Here is a 14,060-nt window from a genome sequence, read left to right as displayed (position 1 = left end):
TCACACCACAACCAGAGAGTAGCCCCCACTAGCTGCAACAAGAGAAAAGTCTGCACAGTAGCGAAGACCTAGCCTAGCCAAAAATAAATAAATAAATAAATAAATTTTTTTTAAAAAAGAAAGAAATGAAGTACTGATGCATTATGTAAGTTGTGACAGTGTGAAAGTGAAAGTGTTAGTGGCTCCGTCGTGTCCGACCCCATGGACTGTAGCCCACCAGGCTCTTCTGTCCATGGAATTCTCCAGGCAAGAATCCTGGAGTGGGTTGCCATGACTTTCTCCAGGGCATCTTCCCCATCAGGGATCAAACCTGGGTTTCCTGCATTGCAGGCTGATTCTTTACTGTCTGAGCCACCAGGGAAGCCCGGGTGAACCTTAAAAACATTATGTCAAGTGAAAGAAACCAAACATAAAAGACCACATACTGTATGATTCCGTATAGGAAATATCAGAAGGCAAACCTATAAAGACAGAAAATGGATTAGTGGTTGACACCGGCTGGGGCATTAGTAGGAAATGGGGAATGACAGTTAATGAGGACAGGATTCCTTGTTGGGATGGTGAAAATGTCCTAAAATGATTTGCAGTGATAGTTGCATGATTCTGTGATTGTACTAAAAACTATCTCAGTGTACACCTTAAAATATTACTAGAAAGCAAAGTACTCCGGATGCAAATTCACGGAGACAGTGTGTGTAAATCAACGTGTGGCTCCGTGTCAGACACAGGGGAAAAGCTGGTAAATGTTACCTGCAGGTACCATAAGGAAAGGGGGGCTGATCAACCTGGAGAAGAGCTGACCCTAGGGGATCGGGGGAGGAGTTGTGCTGGCCTTCTCTGCATAGTTGAAGGGCTGCGTGGGGATGGGGCGTGTTGTCCCTGTGGCCTTTAAGGGGTAAAAAAAGAAACAAGAGGAAGGATTCAGAGGAACAGATTTCATCCCAATAGAAATTGAGGACTGCTTCTCAGAATGACTTGCCCAGTGAGGTAGTGAGCTCCTTGTCATTAGAGGTCTTCAAACAGATATAGCTATGTATTGGGATGGTACAGAGAGGACTCCAGTGTTAGGGGAATCTCTGAGGTAGAAGACAGCTGATAGGCTTACAAAATCTTGTTCAATATTCAGAAATTTTAAGCTAATTGTTAAATCATTAATTACTTCTTATTAGCAATGGTGGGAATACTTACAGCGATGGCAATCCTCATTCACTACACATCAGGACTTTTTTGTTGTTGTTGTTGTGGACAGGTGCTTAATAGCACATCACTGATCCAAGCCAACTGCTCCAACAGGTCTTTTGGAGTGCTAGTTACTCAGCAGAACGTGGGTCCACTCACCCATGTGCAGCAAAGTCAATCTACCGATACCAGGTTGTAGTGAAGTATAGCATTTACTGCAGGTGGCAAGCAAACAGCACAAGCAGCTCGTGCTCAAAAGGAAGACCAAAGTTCCCAGTGGCTTTCAGGGAGAGGTTTTTAAGGCATTATTTGGGGGTGAGAACAGCAGCTCAGGGACTTTCTTCTGATTGGCTGGTAGTGAGGCAACAGGGTGATGTTTTGGGAATCAACCTGGTTCCAGCCAGTCTGGAGTCTCTCCGCTTATGGTCAGCATGTAGTGACCATCCTTTACCTGGGTGGCTGATCTTAGTTTCTACAGAACAACTCAAAGATATGCATCAGATTGTTAAGGAGGGACTAGGACACTTTGTTTTTTAATCACTGAACTGTTAAGTTGTCATTGCTTTTCTTGATTGACTGCTTTCCCTTTGTTTCTGCATTCCCTAATTACTAACTGCTTAAGTCTGCTCTTGGGAACTCAGGGAAGGCTAGGAGATCAAATCATTTTTCTACAAACAAGAAACAGGGCACAACAAGGGGCTTTTGTACCCAGGAAGGCCCCAAAGTGTCCTCCCTAGTTTCAGTTCCCCCTCTTTGATAAACCTCAGTCCTGAGGGGAACAGGGGCGGGACAAGAAAAGGAATAAAGTTTTGGATAGAGAGGTTAATCATAAACTCAGCAGGGAGCTCAGTTCCCGGGGGGGTGGGTGGGTGGGGGCTTGGTTTCATGCTAATCCACCCCCAAAGTTCCCAGATTCTCCTCCTTCACCAGTGGGTTCACCTTCCCTGCCCTGCCCCAGGATCTGATGAGCCTTGGCTTCTTCCATGAACTGTCTTGAGCTCTCCATCTCATCTAGGAGTTACCACTTAAGTGTCCACTGTGGCTGAGTTCTTCCTTACCCTGTCCCGTGACCTTTAAGGCAAGTGGTGTAGATGAAAGAATTAATCAACAATTGATCTAGGGGCTTCCCTGGTGGCTCAGCAGTAAAGAATCCGCCTGCCGGTGCAGGGGACTCGGGTTCAATCCCTGGTCCACATGCTGCAGGACAACTAAGCCCATGCACCACAACTACTGAGCCCACATGCCTAGAGCCTGTGCCCTGCAACGAGAGAAATCACTGCAGTGAGAAGCTTGAACACTGCAACAAAGAGGAGACCCCACTTGCTGCTACTGGAGAAGGGCCTCGTGCGGCCACAAAGACCTAGTGCAGCTAGACATAAATGCATCTTGTAAAAAAATAGTTGATCTAGAAAGAAATGAAAATTTTTATTTGAGCCCACCTGAGCATTATAATCCAGGAGACTGTCTTTCAGAACGCTCTGAGAATTGTTCCACCCTTTTAGAGGTCAGAGCCCAGGTATGTAAGTTTTTGAGACTAAGGGCCATACTCAAGTGACGTGTTATTGACAGATTACACAGTCCAGATCTACGCTACAAAGTGTGTAGCGGGTCGTGGGTCATCGCAGCCCCTTACAAGATTAAAGAAGGAATGTTATCACCTAAGGGGGTCTGCTTAATGCAGTTGCACAACACACACTAAAGGGGAGGGAAGAGGCCCAAACCAGCAAGAAAAAATTTTACGTTTAAATTTTCTCATCTTGGGCTTCCCTGATGGCTCACTGGTAAAGAATCTGCCTGCCAGTGCGGGGGACATGTCTCTGATCCTTGGTCTCGGAAGATCCCACATGCCTCAGAGCAACTAAGTCCATTTGCCACAACTGCTGAGCCCACGTGCTGCAACTCCAGAGCCTGCACCCTAGGGCCTGTGCTCCACGACAGAAACCACTGAAGTGAGAAACCCATGCATTGCAACTATTAGTAGAGAGTAGCCCCCATTCGCCACAACTAGAGAAAACCCCATGCAGCAATGAAGACCCAGCACAGCCAAAAATAAATAAATCAGGTTGTTTTAAATTTTCTCATCTTGCCCTAAAATAGAATTTTCATTTCATCAGTGGCCTAGTCTCCCTGTTTACAGTGGGGGACACTGAGCCCAGGATAGATGTGTTCATAGCACCAGGGCCTTGGAAGACGCTCTCCCAGCTCCAGATACCTGCCGCCCGTCTTGCACCGTTCCTGTTGGCATCCTCACCTGTAGTCAGAACTCCAAGCTGTCACTCGCTCTGGCATCAGCTGCTGCTCCTTGGCCCAAGTCTTGTGGCTGCCACGGTGCGGAGACACAACCCCAGTGACCTTCTCTGGCTTCTGCTCTGCTGACGTTATGGCAGTTGTCAGAAGATTTTCCTAAAAGTCCCCCAGGGCCCGATTCTTTGGATGGACTCATCTTGATTACCTTTCAACACAGGCCCTCAGGCTCCAGAACGGTCTTAAAAATGCCAAGAAAAAAACAATGGGAGTGATCCCAGAGGAACTGGCTTAACAGAAGGGACAGGCTTAGGTGTTCTTGTTGCAGAGAAGAGTCAGTTCTGACTCCATGTTGGAACTGTTTCTTTGACTTGCTTTTCGTTGCTGTTGTTATGTGCATGCTCAGTCACTTTAGTCATGTCTGACTCTTTACGACCCCATGGAATGTAGCCTGCCAGGCTCCTCTGTCCATGGGATTCTCCAGGCAGGATTACTGGAGTGGGTTGCCATGCCCTCCTCGAGGGAATCTTCCCAACCCAGGGATCAAACCCGAGTCTCTTATGTCTTCTGCATTGGCAGGCAGGTTCTTTACCCCTAGCGCCACCATTGTAACCATACATATGGCCTGCCTCAGAGGACTCTGCCCCTCTGCCTGACTGTTGGAGTGTATGTGTGTGTTAGTCACTCAGTTGTGTCTGACTCTTTGCGACTCCATGGACTGTAGCCTGCCAGGCTCCTCTGTCCATGGAATTTTCCAGGCAAAAATACTGGAGTGGGCTGCCATTCCCTTCACCAGGGGATCTTCCTGACCCAGGGATGGAACTCGGGTCTCCCGCATTGCAAGCGGATTCTTTACCATCTGAGTCACCAGGCAAACCCAATTGTTGGACTGAAGTGCCTTTGTTCAGCTCATAGGAAGATAATTTGACCCTGCCCACCTGTGAATGGCTGCAGGAAAGAAGAGATTAACATACCCCTTCCACAGGCTGGCCATTCCCGGAGATGTTTTGTAAGACTGATGGCCCTTTGTATTAATTCCCTTCCTCACTGCCTCTCCCCCTCTATTCTGCCTGTTGACTTTAGTTCCTCACTGCTTCTCTCTCTGGTTCTATAAAAGAAGCTGACATCCAGACCCCGACAAATGGTCATTTTGAGACATTAGTCTGCCATCTTCTCCATCAGCTGGCTTTCTGATTAAAGTCATATTCCTTGTCTCAACACCTCGATTCATTGGCCTGTCGTGCGGCAAGCAGAGAGAGTTTGGACTCAATAACATCCTAAGACCCCCACTCTACATTGCCTGGGCTTGTGGCATGTTCTGGAGGACCTTGGGAGAAGGTGCATATTTCTGACATTTTAAAAATAAATAAATCATTACAGAACTGGCCAAAGCTTCCTTCACACAGTTCCCAGATCCTATTTTCTTCCAGCTCCTCAGAGGTCACCATTGTCCTGGGTTTGGTGTGCATGTGTATTTACAAAAAACATAGAACTGTTGTGTATACTTTTACACTTTATATAAGTGCTTTCATTCCTTCTGTAATTTGCTTATTTCATTCAACACTGGGATTTTGGTTTGTATGATGTTAAAACTTCTTTTTCTTTTGAAATAACTTCAGACTCCCAGAAAAGTTGCTGGAGTAGTACAGTGAATTGCTGTATTACAGTCTTCAGTCAGATTTACCAATTATGAACATTTTATCACATCTGTTGGTTTTTGCTTCTTCACTTTTTCTGAACCATGTGAGAGTAAGTTGCAGACATTGTGCGTCTTTACTTGCATATATGTCTGTGCATATTTCCCAAACACGGACATTCTCTTACATAACCTCGGCATAAGGATCAATATCAGGAAATTAACATCCATGCAACTGACAGGATTTTGAGATTTCACCTGGTACAATTGGCTCCTACCTTTTAGCAGCTGTGTGATAGTCCGGGGTGGAAGAATCACAGCTTATTTATCATTTCTCATGTCTATCTCTCATGGATGGATATTGGTTGGTCCAATTCCCTCTCACTTTAAGTGCTTCCATTATCAATTGTCTCCTTATCCCTGTGTGTGTCCTGGGAGTGGGGCTGCTGGGGCCTGGCTACAGCACCCCTCTTTTAGATTTTGACAGTCTTTCAGAGCAGGTGCAACTGTTTTTGTTCTCATGGGGTGCTTTTCCTCCTTGGTGTGCTGGTGGCATTCAGGGGGGCGGAGCAATGGGTTCTCACCTACCTCAGGCCATTTCTCATGTTGGCATTCGTAGGAGAAACAGGGCGGGACCACATGTGTGGTTAGGCCAACTAGAATAATGACGTATTCGAGGTGTTCTTGTGTGCCAGATGCTGCTTCATGCACATTACATGTGGCAGGGATTACCAGCTCCACTGCACAGATGAGAAGACTGAGGCCCATAGAGGTTAAAAACCTCGCCCTGGGTCACACGGCCAGATGTGGCAGGGATGGGCCCAAGACTGCATGAGTCCTAGTTCTTCACCTTTGGGCTACGTGGAATGTGAAATGACTGCTGAGTCTCTAATTGTAGTGAGAGGCGTCCACTGAGAGGTTGTTGCCTCTTCCTGCAACATCCCACCTCCCCCCACCCTCCCGTCTCTGTCGTGTGGTCCCCTCCTCTCTGTGTCGAGAGAGTTGTTTCACTGAGGGGCAGTCAGCATGAAGGAGAGGGAGAGGAAGGTGGTGGGTTCAGCCATGACTGACTGCCCCGCCTCCCCTGGGAGTGTCAAGGCTCGGCTGGTTCTCCAGGATCAGACATGAGGAAAGCACCCCTGGGGCCTCTGGACAGTTTTGCCCCAGCTCAAGAAATGGCTGCCACTTCAAAAGGAGGGAGGCTTTGGACTTCTGGAAGCTCAGCTTGGGCCTGGGAGCCCCACCAGGCAATTCAGTTATGACTCTTAGAGGTTTACTCTCAATCACTCTCGGGATAATAGCACACAGTGTGCGCATCATTCCCTCTACTCCCGAGGGAAACCCTCTCTGCCGGTTATACTTACTCCCCATTTCACAGAAGAGGAGACTGGAGGTGAGTGTGGTGAGACAGGCAAATAGACCTCTTAGCGAGTCAGTGCAGAGCTGGCTTTGCAGTGTGTGAAATTACCACCAAGCTGGTTCAGGAGATCCCAAAGCCACCAACTCTCCACCCTGCGTGCATTTATGTGACAAACCGGTGTATTTTCACACGTTGATTTAAGATGATTTTAATCATATAAGTAATGCATAATTGACATAAAAATTTGAAACAACCCCCCCTGCATGCACTTCTCAGAAATAACAGTTCTTAATGATGTCATACAGAGCCTTCAGGACATTATTTCTGTGTATGTTTATATTTCTCTGTCTTTGTGTTTATATAAATTCCAAATGGGTCAACAAACTTTAATGAGCACTTTCTTTGCCAAGTACTATAAGGATACATATACATGGGAAATTTTTAAAGTTTCTTCAGAACTAGAATAGTGTAGAGGTTATTAGCCCAGACTCTGGGTTCAGATTGTCCAGATTTTTCCAGAGCCCAGCTCTGCCACTTAGAGGCTGTGTGACCTTGGGCTTCCCTGATGGCTCAGCAAGCAAAGAATCCACCTGCAATGCAGGAGCCACAGGAGCCCCAGGAATCGCGGGTTTGATCCCTGGGTGGGGAAGATCCCCTGGAGAGGAAATGGCAACACACTCCAATATTCTTGCCTGAAAAATCCCCATGGACAGAGGAGCCTGGCGGGCTACAGTCCAAAGGGTTGCAAAGAGTCAGACATGACTGAGCACGCATGCATGACCTTGGATGAGCTGTTTAACCTTTCTGTGCTTCAGTGTCCTCATCTTTACATGAGACTATCAGGTAGATATGTTAGTTTCCAAGAGCTGCAGCAGCAAGTCATCACGAACCTTGCAGCTATTAACAATAGAAATGTATTTTCTCATGGTTCTGGAGGCCAGAAGTTCAAGGCCAAGGGGTCAGCAGGGTTGGTTCTGTCTGGAAGCTCTGAGAGAGAATAGGGCCATGCCTCTCTCCAGCCTCTGGTGGTGGCCATCAATCCGTGGTGTTCAAAACTCCTAACTCCACTTTCTTCCCTGTCTTCATGTGACTTTCTTGTATCTCTGTGTCTGTTTTGGGGGCTACTGCATGCAGGATCTTAGTTCCCTAAACTAAGAACCCCTGCCTCCTGCAGTGGAAGCTCGGAGCCCTAACCACTGAAGCCAGAGAATTCCTCTGTGTCTTTCTATGAGAACACCTCTCATTGGATTTAGGGTCTACCCTAAATCCAGAGAGCTTCCCTGGTGGCTCAGACAATAAAGAATCTGCCTGCAATGCAAGAAAGCTGGGTTTGATTCCTGGGTTGGGAAGATCCCCTGAAGAAGGGAATAGCAACCCACTCCAGTATTCTTGCCTAGAGAATCCCATGGACAGAGGAGCCTGGCAGGGTACAGTCCATGAAGTCACAAGGAGTCAGACATGACTGAGCAACTAACACTAAATCCAGAATGATGTCATCCTTAATTACATCTACAAAGATCCTTTTTCCAAGTGAGGTCACATTCACAGGGGCTGGGTGCTAGAATTTGGATCTGTCTCTTTAGGGGACACGGAGCTGCCCTCTCCAGTAGGTGTGAGGATGACTGTGTGCCGTGGGCTATTGGGGATGAATAGGCATGTTGCTGCCCTGACTGGCATTTCCAGGGCCCGCCCCTCCCACCCTGGCCCCTCCATGTCATCTGTGTACTCACCCCCTTGTACGGAGTGATCAGGCCATCCCATGACACTGACTGCTGGGACCAGGTCTCTTTCTCTCAATAGACCCACTTGGTTCTGGAGCGGGGGCCCGGTCAGGACTGTGGGTGGGATGGAGCTGGCCTTTTTCCAGTCCTCCCCTTCCATCCCACACTCCCCCGCCGCCCCCCGAGTTCTGGCCAAGTCTGCACAAGGGGGCCTTAGTTCTCCTTCCAGTGATGCGTCATTGGAACTTTCTGAGCTGCTTCCCCGGGGCCCACACAGGCAGCCCAAGGCCAGCACCCTCATGAGCTGGGAACTAAGGGGCCTTCTTCCAGACTGGCAGCATCCAGCCAGGGCTCCGCACACTTAGCTGACCCCACACCCAGGTGGCCCCCTCGGGTGGCCTCTCCACCCCAGAGCAGGGCTTTCCTCTCTCCTCACCAAGCTTTAATAGGCCCATGACTTGATGCAGGCAGCATGCCAGGGTCGACACACCATGCCAAGTCCCTCCTTCCTCTGGAAGCTGGTGAGAAGGTCCCCAAATAAGCCAGGATGCTGAGCCCAGGCCTGGTCCCTATGGCCCAGGGCGAGGGTTTTCCTGGTGTCTGGCCACCCTGCACCTGGGTGGGGCAGCCTGGGTGTCCTTGGACAGCCCACCCCTTGAATCGAAAGGCTGTTAGGACTGTTGATTAGAGCTGATCTCTCTATTTCTCCTGTGGAAGCAGAAGGGAAACAAGTCATGGAATGATTTCTCTTTCCAGTGGAATTGCCTGAAGTTTCTGGGCTCATTATTTTGTGCTAACAGTGCCATTCATTACTCGGGGTTCCTGTGGCTGCCTTCGCAGGGCCCTCAGCTGGAGCTTGGCTGGTGAGCAGGAGGGTGTGGGTGCTGGAGTGGTTGACTGTGTGCCAGCAGATGACATATTGGCTGTCACATGGGCTCAGTGATGGTCCCTCAAAGTTAGAGCTGGTGTGGCCAAGCTGTTTAATGACAGTAATCATAATAGTGCAACAGCCTGCATGGTACCGGTTCAGGGTGTTCGTACCTCAGCCATCCTGCTTGAGCCCTACAGTCCACCCTGGAGCTCCAGCATCAGCTCCAGCATTTAATAGTCACAAGTGTGCATCAGAGAGCTCAAGTGACCTGAGGCTGAAGGTCATCAGGGATTCAGGGGTTAGGGGGCATCTTCCTGGCCCCATTACCCTTCCTTGGCCTGGTCAGAGCAGGTGTCCCTGCCACTCTGTCCCTCCAGGGCTCTGCTGCTCCTGTGACCTGGTGCAAGGCCCAAACCTCCCCCAGACTCAGCTGCTCCTTCACTAACTTACAGTCCTTGCCGCAGCCTTTGAAACTTAACAGTTTCCACTCCAAGCCTCTGATCCTGCCAAGCCACCACTTAGGGGGCCCTGAGCAAACCCTTGTTACTTCCACCCTCGCCCACCCAGAGGGGAAGGAGAACACTGAACGACTTGGACAATTCCTGGGAAGCAGCATCTTAAGAGCCTTTGGCCTCTTGAGTGGTTTAGTCTGAGTGGCCATGAGTAGCCCCTGCAGTGCTCATCTCCTGAAGGTTTCTGCAGTAACTCCAGGTCTTATTTGTCTTTCTACCAGCACTAGCTGAGCTCAAGTTATAAAAGGGATCCTCCAAGTTATTTGTTTCTGTGCCCCAAAATTGACTCTTTTTTTCTTCATATCAAGCCATGGGTCCCCGGCACTTGAACTTGTTGACTTGGGTACAAGATGAGTGCCATACACAGAGGTGTACACCCACTCTAATTAAATGTGCTGAGTCCTAAAACCAAGGCTGCGATGTGGGAGAACTATAGTGAGAAGAGGAAAAGAAGAGTTCCAGTTAGCGAGTTGAAAAGATAAACAGTAGCTAGCATTTCCTGAATTACGTGCACTCTGCCAAGTTCTTGGCAAATGTCCCATGAAATGTTCACAATGATCCTATGAAGTAAGGAGTATTATTATTGTTATACAAGTGAATAAATGGAAGCCCAGAGTAGTAAAGGATCTGGCCAGAGATCACAGAGCCTGGATCCAAACCTAGGGCTTGTAGTGCATCAGGCAGCCTTCTTCTGAATGGACCCTGAAGGATGGGAAAACTTGATCCCCAACGATTTGTTATAAAAAAAATACTAGACATACAGGAGAGTCAAAATAATTTTGGAGTAAGCACTTACCCTTGATGTTTTCCTTTATCTGCTTTCTAAAGATATTTATTCCTGTTTCTCCATGAGTCCACCTTATTTTTTCTTCTGTGTTTTAAAGAAAGTTCTGGACACCCCAGAATATTTAGCACATATATCATTAACTAGAGTTCAGTATTTCTTTATGGTTCCTTTTTATTGTTTTGGTGTAAAATTTACATATGATAAAATGTAAATATACTTAGCTAAGTGTACCAGCTGAACTTCATATAAATGGATACATATCATATGTAATTTTTGGCATCTGGCTCTTTTCTCTCAGCAGTGTTTTTGAGGTTTATACATAGAATGGTGTGTATCAGTGGTTCCTGTTTGTTATTGAATACTTTTCCACTGTGTGAGGTACCACTGTCTGTTCATTCTCTGATTGATGGATGTCTGGACCAGTTTGGGGCTATTATGAATAAAGCTGATATGAACACTCAAGGAGAGGTCTTTTCATGGTCATACTTGTGCCTTTCTTTTGGGTACATACCTATAAGTGGAATGGCTCAGCCATAGGGCAGGTGTATATGAAAATTTATTTGAAAAGACTGCCTTTTTTCAAAGTAGTTGTACCAATTTACATTCTCACCAATAAAGCGTGAGCATTCTGTTTACTTCCCATCCTTGCCAACATGTGATGTTATCAGTCTTTTTAATTTTAGCCATCCTAGTGGTTGTGTTGTGGTATCTTATTGTGGTTTTAATTTGCATTTCCTTAATGACTAATGATGTTGAGCACTTTTTACCTGCTTCCTGACCATGTCTTCTTCTTTGAAGCATCCTCGAAGCCTCTTTAAAAAATTAATTTGTGTGATCTCTATTAGATACATGCTTTGCAAATATTTGCTCCTAGCCTGTAGTTTGAGTTCAGTTGTTTTTTTTTTTTTTTTTTTTGAATCTTCATTTTCTTCATGAGGTGTTTTCATGGACACAAGTTTAAATGTTGATATGACTAACTTCTCTATCTTTTCCTTTATGGTTCTTGCTTTCTGTGTCTAGTCTAATAAATGTTTGCCTACCTGTTGATAGGAAGTCACAGAGAATCTGAAGGTACTGCAGGTGGACAAAATAGCTGGAGCAAGAGTGTCAAGTGGGGATATGCAGGTTTTGCAGGGGTGGTGGACAGAAGCCTCCTTCTGTGGGGTGAGGGCTCCAAATGGGAATGCCTTCAGTATAGAGACTGGATTGGACTCTTCCGGCAGTGGGAGCCATTGAGAGGTTTAGAGCAGGGCAGGGACATGATCACAAAAGGAGAGATGACACAGTCCCCTTAGTGCTGGAGCCTGGGGCAGAGTTGGTCACCCTGAAAGCAGCAGCCTGTACCTCAAGATACAGGTGGGACTCTGGGGACTGGGGATAGGGGATTGGGTTCATCTCTGTGGGCCCAGAGGCCAGCCAGGCTCCACCAGGTCTTAACCAGCCCATTTCTTCTTGCCAAGAAAGCCCAGGGGCTGGTGAGAGCAAGGTGCTAGCCGGAAGCCCAGGGCAGGTGCTTGTATACGTGGATTTAGAGGCAACTCTCCCAGTAGATCCAAAATCCTTAGAGGGACCCCCCCCGACCCTGGTCCCTGACCTCACCTTCTCCCACCTTCACCCTTCTACCTCCTGCCACCCCCAGGCTTCCTCGTGGTTCCTTCTGGACGAGGCAACTCAAGCCTGCTGCTCGAGGCCTTTGCTGCCCCTGAGTCTGGAATCTTTTCCCCAGCTGTCTGCATCCAGATGTTACTCAGTCTTTTCAGTGAGCGCTCCCCTGACCCCAGCCCTTTGCTTGCCTGGCCGGTGCTCAGCACCATCTAACACCCCAGGGCACCCCTTTACCTTGTCTGTGGCCTGACTCCTCTCCCAGAGATGAGGGGTTTTTCTCCTTTTTAAGCTGTTTTGTTCTCTGCTCTAACCCTGAGCCTGGAACAACATCTGGTGCTTTCAGGCCCTCAGAAAATATTCATAGTATAAATGAATTCAAGGCGAAGTTTCTCATTTTCCTCAAAGCTTGTTTGATCTTAGTTGGTTCCATAAGAGAAAATGGGGACCCTTGTCCCAAAAGTCCAGGTCCTACCTAGGCCACCTGGCAAATAGAGGAGTCTTCCAGGCCACTTCTCCCCATTGTACAGATGCAGAAACTGAGGCCCTAAGAGGGAACGGATGTGCTCACAGACTTCACTAAGCAACCTAAGCCTAGTTAGTGGCAGAGAGGAAATGGGAGCCAATTGATCTCACTCCAGTTTCTGTTAGATTCCTAATTGGCCTCTGAGGGGAAGCCTGGGGCCAAGCAAGAAGATTTTAGGATGATTATAAAGCCTTCTGGTGCCAGAAGATATTTTTGTGTTTCCAAGGAAGGCTAGAAGAACCTAGAAGACCAAGAATGTGTATTTCTGGGTGATTCTGGCCTCCACTGTCTTTACTGCTTTCCCAGAGGGGATGTGGACCATACTTCGGGGCCTGGGAAGAGGTCATGTCCATATGAGCTGGGCTGCCCTGCCCTCAAACTCTAAATGAGACCCAATTCCACAGCCTGTAGATGCCCCCCAGCTGCCCCTCCCAGCCCCATGACGCCTGCAGCTGCCTGGACACTCCTGTTGGCCTGGTGACCTGGCATACTCTTGTGTGGACCCAGAGGAGAAATTCATAAGAACCCCCGACACACGCAGCTTCCAGGGAGGGAGGGCTTCTAGAAGGATTTAGGAATGAGGAGCATCAGAAGAATTTTTAGTACACTGACTTTGCTAGATCTCTCACTATACATATCTTTCTAGTCTGGTCTCTGCAAAACCCAACGCGGCTGGACCTGTTTAACCCCACCTTCCCAGCCTCCCTACCACCCAGAGAACCGCCAGGATCCCCGCCCTCCCCTCTAGGGTATGCTGTTCCCTCATCAGGACTCCTGAGTCCCCCATGTCCTCTGACCTCAGCAAGTGGTTCCACTTTTCTGTGCCTCTAGCAGGGCTCATCGTGGCCTCATCCTACCTCACCCCCAGGCAGCTCCTTAACAGCAAATGACAACCTGATCTCTGGTGCCCTTCAGCAGCATCTCAGGGATACAGGACAAAGGAGAGGCACCAGCTTCATCTTCCTGGTTTTATAACTACCCCCTTCTATCTGATTGAGGTTTTCACCCATAGGAAGTCCCTGGTGGTCTGGTGGTTAGGACTCCATGCTTGTACTGAAGGGGGCACGGGTTTGATCCTTGGTCAGGGCGCAGCTAAAAGACAAACAAACAAAAACAACAACCACAATGAAAAAGGTTTTCACCCCTGCAGATACCCTGAGAGATTTTGCTCCTCAAGTAGCAGGCAAACAGACCACACAGCCCCCACCCCACCCCCGACTTAGAATTGGAGGCACCAAGATGCTGTTCCTTCTTTTCTGGAATCAAAACTCACGCGCCTGTGTGTGTAGGGGGTCAAGGGGAGGGAGTGTGTTGGGGAGGATCTGGAATCTCAGGCCGGTCCTCTACTTGTCCTGCCATTTCTCAGGCCTGTGATGCCCCTTCTTTCCTGGACCCTGACCTGTTACAGCCTCATCATGGGTGTTGGCTGGGAGGGGCACAAGGAAACCTGGAAATGTCTGTATTAGCTCATCTAACCGAAATGCCGTGCAAAGCCCCTTATGTAGTGTTACATTTTCTGGTAGTCACACTAAAAAAGGAAAAAAAAATAGGGGGAAATTAATTTTAATAATGTTCTATCTCAGTATGTCCAAAAATGATCATTTCAGTACACAATCAATGTA

General features: G+C 48.0%; 1 protein-coding gene across 2 annotated transcripts in view; it reads left to right on the top strand.

Moving 5' to 3' along the window:
• The window catches only part of RIN3 (Ras and Rab interactor 3), a 128,577-nt gene that overhangs the window by 25,850 nt on the left and 88,667 nt on the right, over window positions 1-14,060 (top strand). The gene's annotated exons all lie outside the window — the stretch shown is intronic.

This window comes from Giraffa tippelskirchi, chromosome 12 (genome assembly GCF_054371585.1).
Source record: "Giraffa tippelskirchi isolate mGirTip1 chromosome 12, T2T-mGirTip1v1.2.pri, whole genome shotgun sequence".
NCBI classification, from domain to species: Eukaryota; Metazoa; Chordata; class Mammalia; order Artiodactyla; family Giraffidae; genus Giraffa; species Giraffa tippelskirchi.
The sequence above is the reverse complement of the archived record's forward strand: the minus strand, read 5'-3'. Positions and strand labels throughout refer to the sequence as shown.